This window comes from Hemiscyllium ocellatum, chromosome 36 (assembly GCF_020745735.1).
Source record: "Hemiscyllium ocellatum isolate sHemOce1 chromosome 36, sHemOce1.pat.X.cur, whole genome shotgun sequence".
Taxonomy (NCBI): domain Eukaryota; kingdom Metazoa; phylum Chordata; class Chondrichthyes; order Orectolobiformes; family Hemiscylliidae; genus Hemiscyllium; species Hemiscyllium ocellatum.
Genome location: NC_083436.1, coordinates 30,429,127 through 30,452,408, shown reverse-complemented (window position 1 = coordinate 30,452,408; position 23,282 = coordinate 30,429,127).

Here is a 23,282-nt window from a genome sequence, read left to right as displayed (position 1 = left end):
TCAGTTCCAATGTGTACAATGACCTCCTGCCGGTCCCTCTTCCCTTGAGAACATTTTGCACTCTCTCTGAGACATCCTTGATCTTGGCACTAGGGAAGCAACACACCATTCTGATTTTTCGCTGCTGGCCACAGAAATGACTGTCTGTGCCTCAGACTAGAGAGTCCCCAAACACAATTGAACTCTTTGAACCCAATGTACCCCTCATTACATTAGAGCCAGTCTCAGTACCAGAAACATGGCTGTTCATGCTACACTCCCTTGAGAATCCATCACCCCCTACATTTTCCAAAACAGCATACTTATTTGAAATGTGGATAGCCACAGAAGGCTCCTGCACTACCTGCCTTACCTTTCCTAGAGTTAACCCATCTATGTGACTGTATCTGAGACTTTTCTCCCTTCCAATAGCTGCCATCCATCACATCCCCTTGCTCTTGTAAATTCCTCATTGGCTGTAACTGTCGCTCCAACCGATCCATTCGATCTGATCGGATTCTCAACCAACAGCATTTATTACAGATATAATCCTTAGTAAACCGTAAATTCTCCCTAAACTCCCATATCCAACAAGAAAAGCATATCGCTCTACTATAGTGTGTTAATAAAAAATTGTTTCACTTTAAGCCTGGTAGTTTGACAAATCAAGTTACATCTGAAATGCAAGGCCTGGCACATACCTTTAAATAAGAAAAGGTTACGGTCTCGGCTATCTCCTGAACATGTTTTGAAGGGATTTGGTCTGGTCCATTATATTAGTCATTGGAAAAGTGCCAAAACCTACTATTCAGGACATCTTAAAGCACTTAGAGAAAGTCAAACTCAACATTGGTTTACAAAAGGGAAATTGTGTTTGGCAAATCTGTGAGGATCTTTTGGCAACGTAACTGGTAAGGGGCAGTTTTCTGAATTGTGATGGTGTTTTGCATGTGGTATTCAATGTTATAGTGTGTCTCCCACTCTGGCCTGGCAAACACAAGCGTATCTGTCGTAGAGAAGCACAATGGGGCTGAGAAGGTACAGGATTCATTAGTCTCTGTTCTCTCTAGGACCAGCCAGCTCAGCCTTTCATTGGTCTTTGCCTCTTCCAGTGCCCTTCGGAGCTATCACCCTCCAGAGGTCACAGCTGTTAGCGAGTACCTCCTTCTTGCCAGCGCCAATGTCTGCCATCTTCAAATCTTTCTTGCAGGTGTCATTGTGGCAGAGGTATTAGTGGCCAGGTGGTCATGAACCTGTGGTCAGTCTGCCATACACAAGGTTATCAGATTTATGGCTGTTACCCATCCAATGAAAGTGGCTGAGTTGGCATTTTCCATCTAGTAATGATAGAATTACTACATGCACCATGCTTTCTCAATTGTTGACCTGCCAATACATACCAAGGATATAACTGAGACTCTAAATGTTTAATATTTTTGCTGACCTGATATAAGCTGTCCAGGTGTCACCACTGTGAACTAAGGAAGCAGGACTGAGAGACTCCCAGGTTAGTGCTCTCAGTCACATTGCAGCTGCTGTTCCACCTTCTCTTACTCAACCCAGATGTAACAACTACAGCTTTTGCAGTGCGTTGATTTCTGCATCAAAAGACAGATTGCTGGTAATTGTGGAGCCTAGCTATATGAAGCTATCAATAAACTCCAGAGTCGCATTGTCAATGCTGATAGATTGCAATCTAACAACATCCTGGACAATGATATTTGTCTTCCTGATGGTGATGGTCAAACTAAAGTCTACAGGCAAGGGAGAGCCTGTCCATTTGTTGTTCCTCAGTATAGTGTATCAGTGTGGCACTGCCAGCATATTGCAGCTCTTTGATGAGGACTTTATGCATCTTTGTTTTGGATCTTGAATGAGTGAGTCTGAGCAGCTTTGTGTCAGTTCTGGTACGCAAGTAGATACTGTCTATATGTGACCTGAAGGCATATAGGAGCAGCATGGAGAGGAGTACGCCACAGTGCACTATTGCCAAACTCTGTATGATTCCTTTGTGGAACCCTGAGATGTTCTGACATTGCCCTATCATAGCCAACCTTGCCATCGTGTTGAAACAGGAAATCATACTGAGCAGCTTCTATGAACAGTCCATTTTCTCCAACTGCGTAAACAGGTCATCTCTGCTCATATGCCTTGAAGGTACTGATGCAGGCTGTAAGCTGTATAGTCCTCGCTTTTGTCCATGGTATCTCTCTTGGAACTGCCAGATTGAGAAGATCATGTTTATTGCAGGACTTCCAGTTCTGATAATATGCTGTGCCTCAAATCTTCAGGCAGCCAAATCCGGATTTAAATCGCTGTTACATTTCAATGCCTCCAGGTATTTTGGCATATACTCTTCTAAAATTGCCTGGAATGGTTGAAATTTTGATGGGTTGATTTCCACTGCCTGGACTTGGGAATGTCTCCAAAACTGAGCTCAGTGTCAGAGACTTGGGTCAGATCTGTGGGACTTTGTTGCATAATTACCCTGGAAAAGTTATACTAGTTAAGACCTCATCTAACTCAGTGGGAAGCCAATGTTACTGATCCAAGCATCTCAACCAAATACCCAAATCTTGCTCTCCAGACCACTTCCTAAAGACAATTATCCCCAACACAATGACACACTGACCGACCAACAATGCACACAACCTGACTACTACCCCAACCCAACTAATTCCCAAGCCAACTATCATCCTGACCTGACTAAATCTGACTATCCCCTAGCTCAACTACACTGGCTGACCTGATGATTGAAAAAGCAGTAGGAACCACAGGAATATTTCATAAACTAAATGAAATAGTTAATAATAAATCATTCTCACTCAACCTATCTTTTGTAACTAGCTGTCAAAATAAAAGTCTGGTTAAGGTGAACAGTTTGAGGACATTGAGGAGAAAACATTAGAAAGTGTGCAGTTAATAAATTATAGTTTTAAAAGCTGTTCATCAAGCTTCGTAAGAAAAGTAGTAAATCCGCAAAGCTGCATATTGAAAGAATCTAGTCACAAATCCTTTCAATTATTTGCATGAGACAACCATGGTGATGTCTTATTCCGAAATGGGTTACAGCTGTTAAAGTCCTGTCAGGTAAACATTTCCGTTGAGGTATTCAAAGTTAAGTGTAACCATACCTAAGTACATTCACAATTTCACCCTGTGACACTTCTAAGTGATGCTATAAGAGTACTTGGTGTGCCTACCATGCCACACCTCTGCCTGGAAATGACTGCGTCTCTGAAATCTCCCCCATTAAAACTTTTGGTTTGAATCTGTGTGTAGTTGTAGACTCTGGCCACCAGATGTCACGGTGGAGCAGGTATGCCGTCCTCCACTTAATTTGTCCAATGAATTCAATGGGGCTCTTGTGGTGCAGTGGTAATGTCCCCACCTGTAGGGCTGGTGGTTCACGAACAAATCTCGCATTCTATGAGTGTGTGTCAAAACATATCTGAATAACTTGTTTAAAATTAATTTCTTGACTCCTGCAACACTGTGGTAATGTACATAGCTCTGGGCCACAAGATCTAGATTGAAGTCCTCCCTACCACAGAGGCCTGAACAAGTTGACTAAAAGTCTGTTGAATTGGAGGCTCTTCTGGCACAGTGTCAAGGACTGAGTTCAAGTTCTACTTGCCCCAGAGGCATATCATTAATAGTGTCATCAAAAGTTATATTTATTTTACCTATTGGATTGCCTATTGATTCTTTTTAATGCCTGTGCTAAACTTGCTACTTGTAGGCCTCAGCCTCGCCCAAGATCCTAGGCCTAGAATTAAGGACTGAGACAATTGATGGGGCCTCCACCCCAGGTTTTACACTGCGCTTGTGGCTCACTCTGAATCACTGTTGCTGACCCTGGGATCATTAGAAGGACTGTCCAGTGGCAGGCACATGTAGAGGATCTTTCTGGTGAAGGTGGTCAGATTTCTCCTCCTTCCTGCCTCTCCAGCAGTACTACTTGGATCTCTTCATGACCCTTCACAAACGGCTTTGAAACATAGATAAAGGACCGGTCTCTTCTGGCCTGTGGGGTTGGAGGGCGGTGGAAGATGGACCTTTCATCCTTAGGCAGGGTTTAACTATTGCTAGTTTTGACGAGGCCACAAGGGGAGACCGAGAAGATCTGATCCACCCCTCACTGGCCGCTGAACCTTATTGGGCAATGTATCCACTGAATACCACCATCTCCTCCCAACTTTAAAGTCAGTCAGGACCCTGCCCACTTTAAATCCAGCTTCTCCGCAGCCATTTTACACTCTGAATATTTTTAATTATCAAAAGGTGAAGGTCCACCCTCATTTGGGTAAGAAGCCCTTGTCAAAAAATTACTAAAGGTTAACATGTAGATTTAGCAAGCTATTAGGAAGGCTAATGGAATGCTAATCTTTATTATAAAAGTACAGGAATAGTAAAGCCATGCTGTAATTATACAGGAGCTTGGTTAGATCACATCTGGGATACCATGCATAGACTTTTGATTTCCTTACCTTGTGGAAGATATTGATATAGAGGGAGCGCAATAAAAGTTCGGCGAACTTGTTCCTGGGTTGGCAGGACTGTCCTATGAAGAGAGATTGGACAAGTTGGACCTGTATTCTGTAGAGTTTTGAAGAATGAGGTGATCTCATTGAGTCTTACAAAATCCTTAAAGGAGTAGATAGTGTGGATGCAAGTAAGAAGTTTCCCCTGGTTGTGGGTGGGGGGGGCGGGGGGGGGCGGGGGGTGTCTAGAACCAGGGGAAACAATTTAAGAAGAATGCAAATGCCATTTAAAGCTGAAATGAGAGAAATGATTAGTGGTGAACGTTTTGAATTCTCTGACGAATTATTATTCCTTAAAGAATAGGGATGTCAAAGCTCAGTCTTTGAGTAGATTTAGAGATTGATAGCAAAGGATTATGGGAACAATATGGGTAAAGGTATTGGAGGATTTGATTAGTCATAATGATATTAAATACTAGGGCAGGCTTAATGGCCTGCTTCTGTTCCTGTATTCCTATGTCCCCATGTCCCACCTTGGTGAACTGTCAGCTGTGTGTGACAGAGTCAGGAACAGTTAAGAAGCCAGTAGGAAGGTCACACACTGAAATGCATTAGCAATGAGCTGTCAAATCAAGGCCTAGATTATGGCTGAGGGCTGAGGTGTAGAAACAACAGAGCTAGAGAGTTGCTGCCCTCAGCCCTGACCTTAATGGCCTTTTATGGGTAAACACAAGAAACCCTGAACTTAAGGGTTGGGAGCCAGTCTATATGGATCCAGACCATGTCTTCCAATGTCTTCACTGGATCCAGGACGGTGGGAAGATCACCAGAATCATTGAGCAACTTTTAGGCTGAGATTTTTCCCCTGCATTCTGATCTGAATTCTAATAGTGCCATCTGAACATGTGCTTAATTACCCACAACATATCTGAAAATGCAATCGGGCACAGGGGTAGGAGGCTATAAATGTCAAGGCAGGGCCCCCCTAGCTTTTTGGCCTCTCATCATGGCTCCTACCCCCTTGTTGAAAAAACTCCAGCCATGGAGTGTCAATAAGCAAAGGCCATGGCTCAAGTCCAGTAAATTTAGACATATTTAATCTATGAACAGGCATGTTTATGCCGGGCCTGACTCATATTGAAAATAAAAGCGTGAAAATTGTTGTGAGTGCTGATGTTTTCTCTGCAGCAGATGTATGATCTGCTACACAGCTAGAGCCTTTAGCACAGCTCCCGAGACTGATCCATTTCTAAACTTACTGTCAGCAACTGCATTTCTGTCACAATCCACTGAATACAAATTCATTTCAAACGAAATAGGACATCGATCGCCGAATTCATCTCCTCTGTCTCTTCCTGTCTCTGTCTCTGTCTCTCTCTCTCTCTCTCTATCAAGGCCACACATTTTTTCCACTGCTTTTACCTCAAGGGGAATGTGCTTTCAGTTCTTTTCTTTTTAGTTGGATGGGCTGACACACAATTTCCGAGCAGGAGAACCGACAGGGTGAAATGGGGCTTGTCACTCCACCCGTGCCAGACACAAATACCCTGCTGGATGTACTTGGAGGTGGAAATGCTGTCTACCACGTGCCAGGACTGTCTCAATGATCAAAGGGAGGGACAATACCACTGAGCCAAAGCTCACTAACCATGTAGCCTGTCAAGATGTGATATTGTGAGGCAGACAGCACTCAGCATCTGGGAAAGGGCTCACTGGAAGGGGCTCACTATATGTACATCGCTTCAGGTCCAAATACCAATTGCATCACAGCACCAGGGTTCTGGGTTCAATTCCAGCCTCGGGTGACTGTGTGGAGTTTGCACATTCTCCCCGTGTCTGCGTGGGTTTCCTCCGGGTGCTCTGGTTTCCTCCCATAGTCCAAAGATGTGCACTTAGGTGAATTGGCCAGGCTAAATTGTCCATAGTGGTCAGGGATGTGTAGATTAGGTGAATTAGTCTGGGGAAATGTAGAGTAATAGGGTGGGGGAAATGGGTCTGGGTATGTTACTCTCTGGATGGTTGGTGTGGACTTGTTGGGCCGAAGGGCCTGTTTCCACACACTAGGGATTCTATGAAAACAATCAAGTGAGTAATTTTTCAAGTTAAAAGCCAAAAGAACTGAGGATGCTGGAAATCAGAAGCAAAAGCAGAAATTGCTGGAAAATCTCAGCAGGGTCTGGCAGCGTCTGGGGAGAGGAATCAGAGTTAACATTTCACATCCAGTTCTGAGGAAGTGTTCCTGGACCCTCAGTTCTGAAGAAGGGTCACTGGACCCCGAAACGTTAACTGTGATTTCTCTCCACAGATGCTGCCAGACCTGCCGAGCTTTTCCAGCACTTCCTGATTTTGTGAGTAAATTTTCAAGAATCATTTTCTTTTTGCAAATTTTTTGCCAAATTATGTTTACATTTTATATTTTACATTTCATTATTCACAACCACATGACATCTGTGACCACCAGCAAAGTTGTTTGATTATAAAAGTTTACCGGGACGCAGCCGAGAGGAATATCTAGCTGCGCCATGCAGAGATGGAGGGAAATAGTAAATGGCCCAAGTGAAATGCGAGAAACTGAGAGAAGAAAAGGTCCATTTGTATTTGGACAAGAGAACCTGAACAATGTAATAAAATCTTGCAAGGTAACATAAAAGCTTTACAATCCTCCCTATCAGATAGTAGACGTCTATCATCATCTGATTTGCCCAGAAACCTCTTTGGGAGGTAGGTGGTCAACTTTGAGTTTAGTCCATCTTCAGTGTAAGGCAATCTTCTAGAGTCAAGATTTGGAGGTGCCAGTGTTGGATTGGGGTGGATAAAGTTAAAAATCATTCGAGTCAAAGAGCTTTTACAGCATTGAAACAGGCCCTTCAGTCCATCACTCCTGTATTCTAATCTCATTTTTTCAGCACTTGGCTTGAAGCCTTGTATGTTATGGCATTTCAAGTGTTTATATAAATAGTTTCTAAATGATTTGAGGACTTCCACCTTTAAAAAAGATTTCTACCGCCCTTTTAAGCAGTGAGTTCCAGGGGTGAAAAATTGTTTTCCTCAAATTCCCTCGAAATCTCCTGCTCCTTACCTTAAAACTGTGCTCCCTAGTTGCTGACCCCTCTAGTAAAGGGAAGAGTTTCTCCCTATCTATCCTCTTTGTACTTCTCAGAAATCTGTACAGCTCAGTCTGATTTCTCCTTCAGCCTTCTCCGTTCTGAGGAAAACATATTGGTGAAGGAGCTGAAGCACACACTATGAACAGTGCCCAGAGGTTTATTAAGGGTCAGATATTCAACTGAAATACCTTCTAGTATAGAATTTTGGTGGTCACCGACTCAATGAACAATCTCTCCTGACAGTTCGCCCAAGGTCAAATCCTTCTTTGACCACCACATAAAGTCATATCTAGTTTTCCCCATATATTTGCCAATGGAAATTTGTAGAGGTTGTTTAAGAAATACTTTCGTCAACATCTTACCTGGAAATTCTGTGAGACTTCAACTAAATAAAGGGAATATTGTACTACTGTATTTTGTCAGAAAATGTATTGGAATTGTGAGAAAGGATTATTATAATGCCAATCAGAATATGATTTGATTCTCCTTCAGCCCAACAAGTCCACACCGACCCTTCAAAGAGCAAGCCATCCAGACCCATTTAACCCTGACTAATGTACCTTATACCATGGCCAATTCACCTGACCTGCACATCTTTAGATTGTGGTAGGAAACCTAAGCACCCAGAGGAAACCCACACAGACACAAGGAGAATGTGCAGACTCCACACTGACAGTCTCCCAAGATGGGAATTGAAGCCAGGTCCCTGGTGCTGTGAGGCCGCAGTGCTAACCACTGAGCCACAGTGCTGCCCATGCATGTAAATAGTTCAGCGTGCACCACCCCAGGAAGTGTTGCAAGCTAAATTGTTGAATCATATTTGGAGTGGTGTTAGCTAGCAGGGTGGTGTATATAAATGTGAAGAACACTTCACACAGTTTTTCAATTATCATGACAGTACTTGATATGTTTGTGATTGTGTTAAAAGCCATTAACACAACAGGGATCTTGTCAGGAGACTTTTTGGTGTTGAGGAGATGTTGTCCATGATGGCAGAGCTTACTGGAGGAGTAAGAACCCAAACGGAGAGGTGGACTTTCTGCCATCCCTTTAGTGGAACAGGTTGCCTGTTGCCTGGGCCTCGTCCACATTGATTGTGGTGACCAGGATATTTTATATCACCCCCATTGGTGCCTGAGACAATCTGCAACTTCCTGTTGTGTCTTAACCCACATACTCTACACCTTCTGTACGTACAGCAACATTTCTTGCTCCAGAAAATCATTCCTTGTCAATGGTTTGGTACCAAATGAGAAAGTGTCCATTTTAGTGTCTCCAGGCACTTTTTCAGTCGCAAGACATCAGCAAGTAACTTCAATATTTTCAGGCTAAATCGGGATTGTTACGGTTTATTACCTCAGCACCTACTTTTTCTCTGGGCCTGACTTTGAGCCATTCAATTAAATCGCATTCACTAAACTAACCAAGATCTCGCTCTCTCGCTCTCTCTCTCTCTCTCTCTCTGTCTTCCATACTTTTCATAGATCCACAGATTCATACAACCCAAACAAGGCTTTTTGGCCCATTTAGTTTGCACTGGCATACCTACCACTAAAAGTGTTCAAATCCCAATTTCCTGCACTTGTCCCATATCTGACTTATCACCTCCATGTTAAACCTGGTATTAGCTTGTGAAGGGGGCTGGATTCTGTCCAGAGTTTGAAAATCTAATTTCTGGGTTTAATCTGCACTGGGACAATCTGTCAGTCTCCCTCAAAATAGATGGAAAGCGAAAGATGGAAACAGAGGAAGTTAAAAAGGAAGAGTCCTTAAAACCCTGGGAAAGACATTCTAGGAGTGCTTATAACTGGGGAGACCCTGGGAAAAACCTTAACTTTTCTTTTGAAGTTTTGAGGAGAAATTCGGCTGCTTTGGCCCTCACTCAAGAGGTCAAAAATCTTCACCATTTACAGGTGCCCTCTGGCCTTACCTTCTCTTCATGGAAAGGCTCCAGCAGTTTCACAGCTGAGGCATCTGTTAAAATAGTAGCCAGGTCCTGGAGGTACCATCCAAGCCCTATCTGTGTATTTATGAAAGATCCTGAGGTGGCAATCTCTGTCATCAGTTCTGGTTAGAATTCAGAATTGAGTGTGTGTCATAGAACATAGAACGTAGAAAACTACAGCGCAGTACAGACCCTTTGGCCCTCGATGTTGCGCTGATCCAAGCCCACCTAACCTATACTAGTCCACTATCCTCCATATGTCTATCCAATGCCCGTTTAAATGCCCATAAAGAGGGAGAGCCCACCACTGTTACTGGCAGGGCATTCCATGAACTCACGACTCACTGAGTAAAGAATCTACCCCTAACATCTGTCCTATACCTACCACCCCTTAATTTAAAGCTATGCCCCCTTGTAATAGCTGACTCCATACGTGGAAAAAGGTTCTCATGGTCAACCCTATCTAAACTCCTATCAGGTTGGATCCCCAGATTGATTTTAAATGCCTACCCCCCTGCCATGACATGAATGAGATGTAAGTAAAATCACCTTTTTAGAAAGCTTAGATCTGCAGCAGGGGCTCGCACACTGACCACTGCTGAACGTTGGAATGCTGTTGGAGTGTCATGATTATAGTCTAACTCTGCAGATGATGGCCATCCATGCTCATCTTGAAGCCAGTTGGCTGGAGACACATCTCTCAGATATGTGATCCAACAGGCGCTTTGTACAGCCAGAACCTCATCCTGGCAGGCTTCCATCAGACTGATTTCACACTGACAAACCAGACTGAGCTCTCGAACCTCAATGGCACAGACACACACACACACACACACACACAGCCTGGGAAACAAGCTGCCATTTTGTTGCTGTCCCCTTTTATATTCATGGGTTTCCCAATCTCTCAAGGAAGAAACATTTTTCATTTTCTTTATTCTTTCTGAACCAGCAACAATTACAGCATCAAAGAGCCCTTCAACTTTTGTGTGATCAGCCAAAGCTTGTGGCTTGTGCTTTATAGTTAAAGGAATTTTGTTATAATCACAGCAATTTGCTATAAAATCTTGAATTGCTCTTTATGTTAAGCTGTTAAACGAGGTTATAACTAATTCTCTACTTTAGTTTTCATGAACAGGTAATTACCAGAGTGTAGCTTGCACCTTGCACTTAACACCTTTGCTAATTAAGTTATGATCTTCCTCCCTTTTAAAAATCATACTTGGTGCTAGACAGTTTCACGGAACTATTAGTATCTGGCATCATACTACTCTGTGGCGTCAATGGAGTGTGCCAGTCAGTGTGTACATTTCTCCGATGAAGTATCGAATACCATCTTCTTCTCCATCCAACCTCAAAATTCCTAAATCCTAAAGTATAGGTCAAGGTGAAGTTTCAGAATGCTGTTTGAACTTTGAAAATAAGTTCAGATGCCAGGATATAAATCAGAGAATGTGAATGCACTGTAAGAGAAGGGTTAAGATGTTGATGACAAGACACTGATATCCATTTTAATGAATGGTTTTATTACCGATGCAGATGATTTGGAGGTGTCAGTGTTGGACTGGGGTAGACAAAGTTAAAAATCACAGAGCACCAGGTTATAGTCCAACAGGTTTACTTGGAAGAACTAGCTTTCGGAGCGCGGCTCCTTCATCAGGTGGTTGTGGAGTATACGATCTTGTGTCCTACGGTCTTATACTCCACAACCACCTGTTGAAGGAGCAGCTCTCAGAAAGCTAGTGCTTCCAAATAAACCTGTTGGACTATAACCTTGATGCAGATGAGAAACTGAGATTAACACTTGATAGTCTTCTGATCTCCTACAGTGTATACGCTAATAGAATAACAAATACTCTCCACCAATGTGGACATCAGAGGAAGTCTAATTGTAAATGTTCATTCACTAATATTACCAGTAGCAAACTGGAGTCTTATATCTGTTTTCAGTTGTGTACTTCAACAAGTACATTACAGAATCTTTATGCAATCTCTTGTGCATGGATCCTGCAGTTTCCCATTATAATTCTTTAAGTCACTGAGTAAATGCTTTGCAGAAATGGCGTGAGGTTTGAGTGGGATATTAGACCATAGGATCTAAGAGCAGGACTAGATCATTTGGTCCTTCAATCTTGCAGCATCATTCAATAAGATCATGGGTTATCAGAAGATTAGACAAATACTCTCAGAATTTCCAAACGCTACATGATTCCCTCATTCTGACTATCCATTATAGTATTAACACTGATTAGTACAGATACTGGATTATCAAGCAATTGAAAAGTAGAACTTTTTTCCCATGTACAGGCAAGAAAGGAACATTAATGTGATAAGAATGGAATGCTCTCATGAAGATTTAGTGCTAACAGAGGGAGGAATAGTGCGCATGTTAACTTCTTTATGGTTCATTAAATCGACCTTCTTAAGTGCACTGTCTCGGCATTGACATTTTAACTTAACTCCATTCAAAGTTTAACACATCTACTGTCCAAATAGAACCCCAATAACTAGATGCTCACCATGTTTCCAGGAAACATTTGTGTTCTTGTTTTTTTTCCCCCGTTTCTCTGTTTAGGCCTTAATAGTTTTTCCATTCTACTTCAAAAATTCCAGCAAATTCCCAGTTTGGCAGCACAATCTGAGGTGTAATTGTTCAAGAGTTTTGACCCTTGTGTCTTTCTATTATCTCATGGGATCTGCCTCCATTTACAAATGAATGTAATGTGCTGTTTGGATTACAGAAAAATATAGCAACCATACAGTTTCGAAAACATGTTGTGCCAAAGTACTGCAGCAGATAATTTTAATTACTTCAGGAAGATTGTGTCCAATTTCAGATAATCTGATCAGGATGCATGAAAATAAGCACTAATGTGAATTCATAAAATCCACTCAGCTTTTTCCCTCTAGCTCTCTTATTAATACTGATAAAACTTTCACGCCACTTTCTCCCACTAATCAACTTTGAATTTGACACTTGCTGACATCTACTTCTGCGGGTATTAAAAATGATTGCTTACCTCCCACTGCTAGCTACATGTGACCCTGGATTCCAGGAGGGCTGGGTTTTGTTCTGAGCAAATTATTGTTAGACTCACATATGCCCAGGGATTTCCTTTGGGGATTTACATGGCATATTACTGTCCCCCCAAATATCCAGTGTAATGCCCTCTCCAGGTTATATAGGATCTGGGTGAATAGGACGAGAAACAGTGGCCCCCTTCACCCATCATATGGGTGAAGCAACGTGTGTGAACATTGTACAACCTGACTCAAGTATTATCAGTTTGAATGATAAGTTGAATGCCAACACAGGTATGGAAAGCAAAATAAAAAGACAGGAAGAAAGATTAGTTGAAGTGAAGAAAGATTAGTTGAAGTGAAGAAAGATTAGTTGAAGTAAAGAGACAAATAGAGGTAAAGGAAAATAAGTCGAATACATATTATTTAAAAAATCTTGGAATCTCTATCAATTGTTAAAATTTGATGGGATGAACCTGCATAAGGGAAGAGTTAATCTTCAGCACTAGAGAGTTTTGTTTGACAGTAGATAAGAAGTACATACTATTTTTAAAAAAAACATATAAACTGAAAAGGACAAGCTCTAAGTTTTTTTGTTTGACAATTTTAGCTTGTCCCTGATTCTAGCAGTTCACATTGTTCTGTTCATCTAAACAATGCGTCAGACAATGCAATGTCATTTTTGAGACAGTAGAGGTACATTTTACGTAGTAACATCTGGATTTCAGTATTTAACTGCGCACATGTAGTCATTGGAGGTTACTGTCTGATTTGCACATAAAATGCAGTCAGTGTTCTTACAATCACCAAAATTGGTCCAAATGTGATGAAGCTGATCAATGGGAAGTTGGGATTCCTAGATAGTGGGACAAATGTTCCCAGATGTGAGAAATGTTGCGCTATACAAAGAGAAAGAGGCATCACTTTTAAACCCAATTTTGCTGTCAGCTAGAAGCTGTGATTTTCTGTTTTGTTCCAAACCAAGGGCCAACTGTCAGGATCCAATGAGTTCAGCACCCTCCTGTTCCAAGTGGCTCAGATTCACTGAAAGGTCTAAAATTAAAAGGTGTGTATCCAACCATCCCACCACCCCATTATAATTTTTTTTTGCTAATTGCTTGTATATCTCTTCTCTACTTTTATCAACTTCTGGAGGTTTCTGAACAGTTCATGGTCAACATGAACTTAGCCATCAGGTTCTAAAGAACATTCACACAGTGTAAGCAAGTTAAAAAAAAGCTGTACTGTTTATGGCCAAGTATTGTCAGACTATAGTATTTGCATCACAAATAATATACAACCTTCTTGGAACCATCATTAATTTTTTTTCATTGGGTGCATCTCAGCACTGGAATTCTGGTGAAACGTGCCACTTGACCAAGATTCAATTCTTTAGACAGAGCGAAGGAAAATGAATTCTTCTCGATGATGGACAAAGGCTCCAAAAACATTTGTGTCTGTTGTCTCTGTAATCCAGAGGGGAGTAACTATGGTGGTAGAAGACCTGCAGAGGAACCTTCAACTTTTCACAGAGAGAGTGAATGAGGAAGAGATGGCTCAGAGAAAATGTACTTGGGGGACTTGTGCCAATCAGTAGGTGACAGGACTTTCACTAAGCTTATAAATGAGGGCCTGCATGAACAGTCCTCATCACAATATAGTGGCCTTCTGAACACCATGCCCTTCATTGTAAGCTTCTCACTTTTAACAGGCCTAAAGGAATCAAAGAGCTGATGGCTTTGGCTTGAACTACAATAACAGAAGTTGATGCTGTTATTTTAATGTCATGAAAGTACCTGCTGACTCCAAACAATAATAAATTACAACTGAGCATACTCAGCACCAACGTTCAATATGAAGGTGATTGTTAATTTATAAAAAGTCTAAATTATTTACATTTTTCCTCTTTATCTGTATATTTTTACATTTTGTTTTCATTTTGAAGGACTTGTTAGGTTTTTAATCATTCTTTAATTGTATCCTGTTCACTGTTCGATGTTTACTCAAGTGATGGTATGTGATGTTATACTCATTATGATGGCTGGACCTTTAATATTTAACATGAGTGGCAGAGTATGAGTTCATTTTCCTTGGCACAGTATCTATTAAGGTGAGAGTGAATGGATAGTAGTTTAGTCCAGAATCTATTTATTGCTCATCACAACTTCTCATTCCTCCCTTCTTGAAGGGACACACATAGACATTTAGGACAACATTGAACCATTCCGCCCCTCGATTCTGTTCTGCCATTTAATAAGATCATGGTGAATCTGGACCTCAACCCCATTTCCCTCACCATTTTCCCATATCTGGCAAATACTCTTATCTAATGAAGACTGCTGATCTCAATCTTGAAACTTTCAATTGAGCCAATATCTGCATTCTTCTGTGGAGAATATATGAATTTTCCACAACAGCTTGTGTGAAGTCTCTCCTAATCTCATTCTTAAATGGGCCTGCTCTCATTTTAAGATACTCTTTTATCTTGGATTCTGTCACGTGGCGAAAAGGCCACCCCGTATCCACTCTATCAAATCCTTTCAAAAACCTTAATTAGATCACCTCTCAATCTTCTGAGTTCAGTCCGAGTTCATGCAACTTGCTGTCACAACCCAGCCCCTGTACACTCTGGTGTAATTTCATCTGAATCTGTAACATACCCCTCAAGCTCAATTTATGTATTTCTGAAGGTGCGGAACTAACTGAAAGCATTATTCTCAATGTGGTCTGACCAAGAGTCTGCACAAATGAGCACAAGTTCATTCTCTTTGTGTTCCAACTCTCCTGAGAGACAGATCACAGAATCCCTGCAGTGTGGAAACAGGCCCTTTGGCCCAACAAGTTCACACCGACCCTCCAAGACCCATTCCCCCTACCATATATTTACCCCGATCAATGCACCTAACCTACACATCCCTGACTGCTACGGACAATTTAGCATGGCCAATTCACCTAAGCTGCACATCTTTGGACTGTGGGAGGAAACCGGAGCACCCACAAGAAACCCACACACACACGGAGAGAATGTGCAAACTCCACACAGACAGTCACCCGAGGCTGAAATGGAACCTTGGGTCCCTGGCGCTGTGAGGCAGCAGTGCTGATCAGGGAGCCACCGTGCTGCCACATGACACAGTTGGGTTTGGATCTGAGCGATGTACATACAGTGAGCCCCTTCTCGGATGCTGAGTGCTCTTTGCCTCACAATATAGCATCTTGACAGGCCACATGATTAGTGAGCTTTTGCTCAGTGTTTTGTCCCTTCCTTTGATCATTGAGACAGTCCTGGCATGTGGTAGACAGCATTTCCACCCCCAATTACATCCAGCAGGGTCCTTGTATTTGGCATAAGTGGAACGTCAAGTCCCATTTCACCCTTTAGGTTCTCCTGCTAGGAAATTGTGTGTCAGACTATCCAAATAAAAAGCAGTGAAAGCACATTCCCTTTGAGGCAAAAGCAGTGGAAAAAAATGTGTGGTCTCGTGAAAGAGAGAGAGAGAGAGAGAGAGAAGAAGAACGCCTAAGATTGCCAGCCCTGGATAGTCACACAAAGCCCATGAAGATTTGTCAGATAGATCATGGAATCCCTATGGTGTGGAAACAGGCCCTTTGGCCCAACAAGTTCACACCGACCCTCTGAAGAGTAATCTACCCAGACCCATTCCCCTACTATCTGATATTTGCCCCTGACCAATGCACCTAACCTACACATCCCTGAACACTAGGGTCAATTTAGAATGGCCAATTCACCTAACCTGCACATCTTTGGACTGTGGGGGGAAACCAGAACAGCCAGAGGAAATCCACACAGACATGGGGAGAATGTGTAAACTCCATACAAACAGTCGTCCAAGGTTGGAATCGAACCAGGGTCCCTGGTGCTGTGAGGCAGCTGTGCTAACTGCTGAGCCACCTTTCTGTCATCATTCTATCAATCACCATTAATTATTTATTGTAGCTGGTGACCAATAGGAGATTCGGAGTGGTAATGTCTCTGAGCCAGGTAGTCCAAAAGTTCAGGACTTGGGTTCAAATCCCACCAGGGCAGCTAATGGGATATGAATATTTGAATCTAGAATATAAAGCCAGACTCTGTAATGGACAGTGTGTCAATGGTTATTCATCAAGTTTACTAAGTCTTCTTTAGATAAGGAAATCTGCCACTCCTTCTTGACCTGGCTTGAGTGTGACCCCACACCAATGTAGTTAACAGCTCTCCAACATGAGCTAGCTTACCATTTGTTGCAAGAACAATTAGGAATGAAGAGGAAACACTGACCTGGCTAGTGATGCTGACATAACAAGAAGAAGAGGGGATTAAATCAAATGGTAATAGAAAAGTTTGCAGCCCATGACTGACAATGATGGGGGAGCTCCTCCCACCTTTTTATCAGCCAGGAAGGTGGCTAATACTCTTTAACAGATGGGTTTTCACAAGTTCCTTTCATCCTCACAGTGACAATGGGTGCAACCTATGCTCATCAGATGCAGCTAATGGCTGGATGTCTGCCTAGAGTTCCGAGCTATGATCTCCACATGGCTGGGACTGTCTGGAATGACTTCAAACCCAACATTCTTTGACTCAGAGGCTGGAATGCTGTCACTAAGCCTAAGGCACTGCCCTACTACAATCGTATTTTTGGGAAATATAATACATCACATTCTGTGTGATTTTATAAGGTCTCATGTTTCAGTGGAGAGGATCTGATTTAATTTTACATTCAGTCGCTGAATGTTGTAACACTAGAATCTCTTGGAAAATGCAAACCCCCCGTCCCCCGCCCCTCCCCAACTTTCAACAGGTTATGCAACAAAAAACTGCAGAAGAAAACATGGGAGTTATACTGAAACAATTTCTTTAATTATTTTACTCTCCATTTTGAGAACAACACAAGTTTGGAATGCAGAGCTCTGGCTTAAAGGACGTAAATTACAGATCAGCAACTGTGTTTACAGCAGAGATAATTTCATTTTGAATAAATGGGATTAGTTTTATTAAACCATTCATTTAAGGAGGATACAACCCACTCAGTTTTACACTTCCGTTTAGGATAGAAAGCTATCATGACCTCTAAATTTGGTGCAAACTGGCAAAAGAATTTAGCTAAAAGGAAATTAAGATTAAGAGATATTGTAAAGAAAGGGAATAGGAGAGGCTTACAGAATTTGGTGAGAGACATTATGAAGGCTGCATGACCAGGGAGAAAGGCAGCTCAGTCTGAGCTTTCTTCCCGGTGAATTCATAGGCATGGAGAGAGAGAGAATGAGTGAGAGAAAAGACAAAACAAGCAATCTGTGCTGATATATGAAATTAGGGAGATTCTGTGGAGGAAGGAACCACATCCTGAATGGACGAAGGCCAATAATTTTCTAATGTACTCCCCAAACTATCTGGCCTTCAATTTCATTTAATTACTGGTGCAGTTATCTGTAAAGAAGGTCAGGTTTAGAACTGTCAATCAGCCGTCTAACAGCAAATAAATGTAAATAAAATCACATCATTAGTGAAAGAGTGATTTGTGTTATAGAAAACATTTTGGTATTAAAATCATTGAATTTACAGGCAACTTTAATGGGATTTACTCTCTATATTCATTCTATTACACTGAGAGAGTACTCCTGGTTTAAATTTTACTAAGTACAAAAGACTATGCAAAATTTAATTGTTCTTTCCTCCCTCATATAATCATGTAGTTCATCATTCAGGAACAGCTGTGTACTTTAGAGAATTCAGCTCGTGCTAAACTAAAGGAGGATGACTGGATTTCCAGTGTTTGAAGATGGATTTTTGGCTTGAATTAATTTTAAAAAAGGACAAGTCCTGGGACAATTTCCAGAGAGGTCAAATCTCCCAATAAACTGAGTTCAGGGATTTGTGGTAACAGTTAACCAGCATTTAGTTGCACTGGAAAATGTGATTTACAGAGTTAAGTTTCATTATTTATGTGTCCCTACTCTGCACATATAACACTTAGCACCGCAGTGCACAGCTCCACCACCATTACTGTCACGATGACGTCGTGTCATGTTTCTGTCTCTCTCTGTTAATGACTAAAGACAGACAGAGGGAGACAGGTAACTCCTTGTAATCTGCAATGTAATACAAAACACTTCCATCTGCCACGTGGATATTAGCCGATATTGTGCACCATTTGAGATTGACAATTTGCAAAACTCCTCATCTATTTTCAGTTTCTTTTGTGCATTTTTGTGCTCATCAAGGTAAATATTGTGACCTATGATTAGAACTAGATTATGTTCCTTTTCCTCCATACGCTGGCAGCTTTGAGCCAGCAACAAAATTGAACTCCTTCTATCCTGCGCTAATAATCTATTCTGATCAATAAATGGTTAAAAATGATCAATTTTCAAAGTAAAGGAGGCAAAACTTGTGTCTTTCCATTACAACACTGATGAACCTTAGCTATATTGTTTCAGTCTAAGAGTGAGACTTAACATGCAGTACTCCTGGGTCTTGGTTGAGCAACAGGTTTTTGGAAAATTCTGGGTGAACCGCCTGTGATTTTCTGCCTACAGATTAAATAATAGGGACGAGTAAATAGCGTCTTGTAACATCTGCACATGATGTAGCCAAAGGCTAAGTTTGCATTCTTTCATACTGTATCTAAGAAAAGAATTTCCATTAATCCTCAGAGCATACACTTCGCAATAAATAGATTAGTTTTGGAATGCACTCCTCTTGTTCTGCAGGCACGTGTGGATGCCAAATTGTGCGCAGCAAGAGCCCATACAAGCAAATGACTCAATAATCAGTTTTACTTTTGTGTTTTGAAGTGTTCGCTTGAAGGATGAAGGGCATCCAGGACACTGATTGCTTTTCTCTGAACGTTGGCTTTGGCATCCTATATTCGCCAATTGGTTCTCCATTTGACGTTTTGGGGTGAAGGTTTTTCTGGCATGTTTCCAGGCCTGCAATGGGAAATGTGCATTGAGCATGTGCCCAGACAACAGGCCTGGGAACCTCCAGAATTGGGCCTGAGCCTTATAAAGGTTTCCTCAGCAAAGCTGTTCTTGTCCACACTGCTATCTCATCCATTATTTAAAGATCAACATAAGACAGTAATACTGACAGCAAACCAAAGGCAATTCCTGAGATTGTTCCGACCCTATGCTGACAGTGACCATTAGGAGCAGGGAATTTCTTGACAGACAGATTTGAACAAAATTACATTTCTGATGGCAACCACCTGTTAAACTACATCCACCCTTGGAAAACTTCCATGGAGCAGATCTCTGCACTTGGAAAATGGTCTATACCAATATCGGGTCCTTACGGTGTGGGACTTCAGTCCCTGAAGTTAGGTCTCTTTGCTCCCTCGACAACCCCTTTAACACTACCTTAGCAGTAAAGAGTTAATGCAAATCAGCCGGCCATTAGACACTCAGAGAGAGGCCCATTCTCCGTACTAGACTTCAGCAATGTAAGTTGTGTGAACCAAGTTGGAATCATTTCACCATGTCTATGCTCAGTTCACTGGGGGAAGATAACCATGTCAACACCAAGGAACCAGGGATAACCAGAATGACTGAATTGTTATGGTAGGCAAAAGTGAGGACTGCAGATGCTGGAAATCAGAGTATAGATTAGAGTGGTGCTGGAAAAGCACAGCAAGTCAGGCAGCATCCGAAGAGCAGGAAAATTGACATTTCGGGTAAAAGCCCCCTTCAGCAGGAATGAAGGCAGGGAGCCTCCAGGTGGAGAGATAAATGGGAGGGTGGGGGGGGGTGGAGCTGGGGAGAAGGTAGCAAAGAGTACAATGGGTGGATGGAGGTGGGGATGAAGGTGATAGGTCAGAAAGGAGGGTGGAGCGGATAGATGGGAAGGGAGATTGGCAGGTAGGACAGGTCATGACGACAGTGCTGAGCTGGAAGGTTGGAATTGGGGTAAGATGGGGGAGGGGAAATGAGGAAACTGGTGAAGTCCACACTGATGCCCTGGGGTTGAAGTGTTCCGAGGCGGAAGATCAGGCGTTCTTCCTCCAAGTGTTGGGTGGTGAGGAGGTGGTGGTGGAGGAGGCCCAGGACCTGCAAGTCCTCCGCAGAGTGAGAGAGGGAGTTGAAATGTTGGGCTACGGGGCGGTGGGGTTGATTGGTGCGGGTGTCTCAGAGATGTTCCCTAAAGCGCTCTGCAAAAAGGCGTCCAGTCTCCCCAATGTAGAGGATTTACTGCTCCTTGGATGCTGCCTGACCTGCTGTGCATTTCAAGCATCACTCTAATCTAGATTCTGAATTGTTACAGTGCTGAACAGAGACCATTCTGCCCATTGTGATTGCACCAGCTCTTTTGTCCACTCTGACTTTAATATCATCGACCAATTTCCTGCCTTTTCCCTATATCCCAGCACACCATTATGATTTGAAAGAAAACATTCATTGCCCTCTTAGATAACTCAATTGAACTTGACTGAATGCCTAGAAGAAGGGTAGACTGGACTATGGTATAGAGTTCCAACCAATGGCACTCCTCATGCCCTACCTCCCATTCCAAAGCAAGGTAGAGCTGAAATAGCCTGGGATCCAATACCCCTGTGGAGCAATTGATAGAAATCAAGTACAGTCAAGTCCTGACAAAATGCAGCCAGTAGAGCCATCACCCAGAAGTAATGGTTCCCTTTATGTAGAGGATTTGGGTTCAGAAAAGATTTACAAGGATGTTGCCAGGTTGGACGATTTGATCTATAGGGAGAGGCTGAATAGACTGGGGCTGTTTTCCCTGGAGTGTCGGAGGCTGAGGGGTGGCCTTATAGAGGTTTATAAAATCATGAAGGGCATGGATAGGATAAATAGACAATGTCTTTTCCCTGCAGTGGGAAGTCCAGTATGAGAAGGCATAGGTTTAGGGTGAGAGGGGAAACACATAAAAGGGACCTAAGGGGCAAATGTTTCATGCAGAGGGTGTTGCATGTATGGAATGAGCTGCCTGTGGAAATGGTGGAGGCTGGTACAATTGCAGCATTTAAAAAGCATCTGGATGGGTATATGAATAGAAAGGTTTAGAGGGATATGGGCCGGGTGCTGGCAGGTGGGACTAGATTAAGTTGGGATATCTGGTCGGCATGGACAGGTTGGACCGAAGGGTCTGTTTCCATGCCGTGCATCTCTATGACTCTATGACTCTAAATGCAGTGTTAGCATCCATTTCAAATCTCAGCAGAGACGTACTGGTGAGGCTGCATAAGGCTCTGGTCAGACCAAACTTGGAATATTGTGGACAGTTTTGGGTTACGATTCTAAGAAAGAATATGCTGGCGTTAGAGAGAGTCCAGAGGAAGTTTCCAAGAATGATCCCAGGGATGAAAGACTTGTTATATGAGGAAATAAATTGTCTCCCTCGCTTAATGGAGTCTTGCAACTGGCATTGGCATTCCTGATACCATTTTACCCTCCCGCCCAGATCCAGGAAGATCAGATTTAACTTGGTGCATAGTCTTCTCCCCATCAGCAACTCTGCTGGGGCTATCCCTATGGTTGCATGAGGGGTGGTCCCTTTATCAAATAACAACTGAGACACTTTGGTATCCAGTAAAGTTCAAGGCTCTTTCTTTTAAGCCTGCCTTCAAAGTTTGAACTGCTCTTTCTGCTAGATCATTGGATGATGGATGGTATAGTTTACGCCACTACTTTTTTCTCCCTAAGTGCACAACCTTACAGTTATTCACATTGTTTTCCATTTACTACTTCTTTACTCACCCTCCTAGCTGTATAAGTCCTTCTGCAGGCTACTTGCCTCCTCAATGTTACCCGTCCCTCGAACTGTCTTGTATAACGTGAATAGTTATGATCCCGACACTGCCCCTGCAGAACTCCACTGATCACAGGCTGCCATCCCTTTATCCCCACTCTCTGCCTTCTACCAGTCAGCCAATCCTCTATTCATGTCTGTATCTTGCCTATAACATCATGGATTCTTATCTTATTTATTTAGCCGCCTGTGCTTGATACATCAGTTATACAAAATCTAAGATCCATTCTCAAATTTTTCAACCTGCCCTTCCATCTTCAACAATTTATTCACATCTACCCCCAGGGTCTCTCTGTTCTTGCACCCCCTTTAGAGTTCTACCCTTTATTTTGTATTTTAACTCCAAGTTCATTTGAAAAAAAAATGAATCTCTTTGTATTTCCCTGGATTAAATTTAATCTGCTACCTTTCTGTCCATTGCACCAACCTTACCTCTTGAACTCTCTCACTATCCTCCTCACAATTCACAATTCTTGCAAGATTTTCAACATTGTAATTTTCCAAAATGTGCCCTGTACATTCAGTGTGAGGCTACTTACGTCTATGTACTACTGACCCCTGGGGAAACAATATTGTATACCTGCCTCCAATTAAAAAATCCTTTATCTCCACTCTGTTTCCTATCATTCAGCCAAAACTATATCCAGGCGAAAGTGAGGACTGATTCCTGATAAAGGGCTTTTGCCCGAAACGTCGATTTTCCTGCTCCTCGGATGCTGCCTGACCTGCTGTGCTTTTCCAGCACCACACTCAAAACTACATCCAGGCCCCATTGTCACTTTTATTCCAGGATACTCAACTTGGCTGGCACTATTTCTCTTAGCCGATCTGTGCTCAGTTTCATTAATTAGCCCAATCTTAATTCATTAATCTCATGGGGCAAGGCATTCACACATGACCGAAGTGGGCACCAGTACATTTGAGCAATTGGCAATCAAGTGGGAAGAGGGGAAACGATCAGTTTTCTGTACAGATGAGTAGGAAGG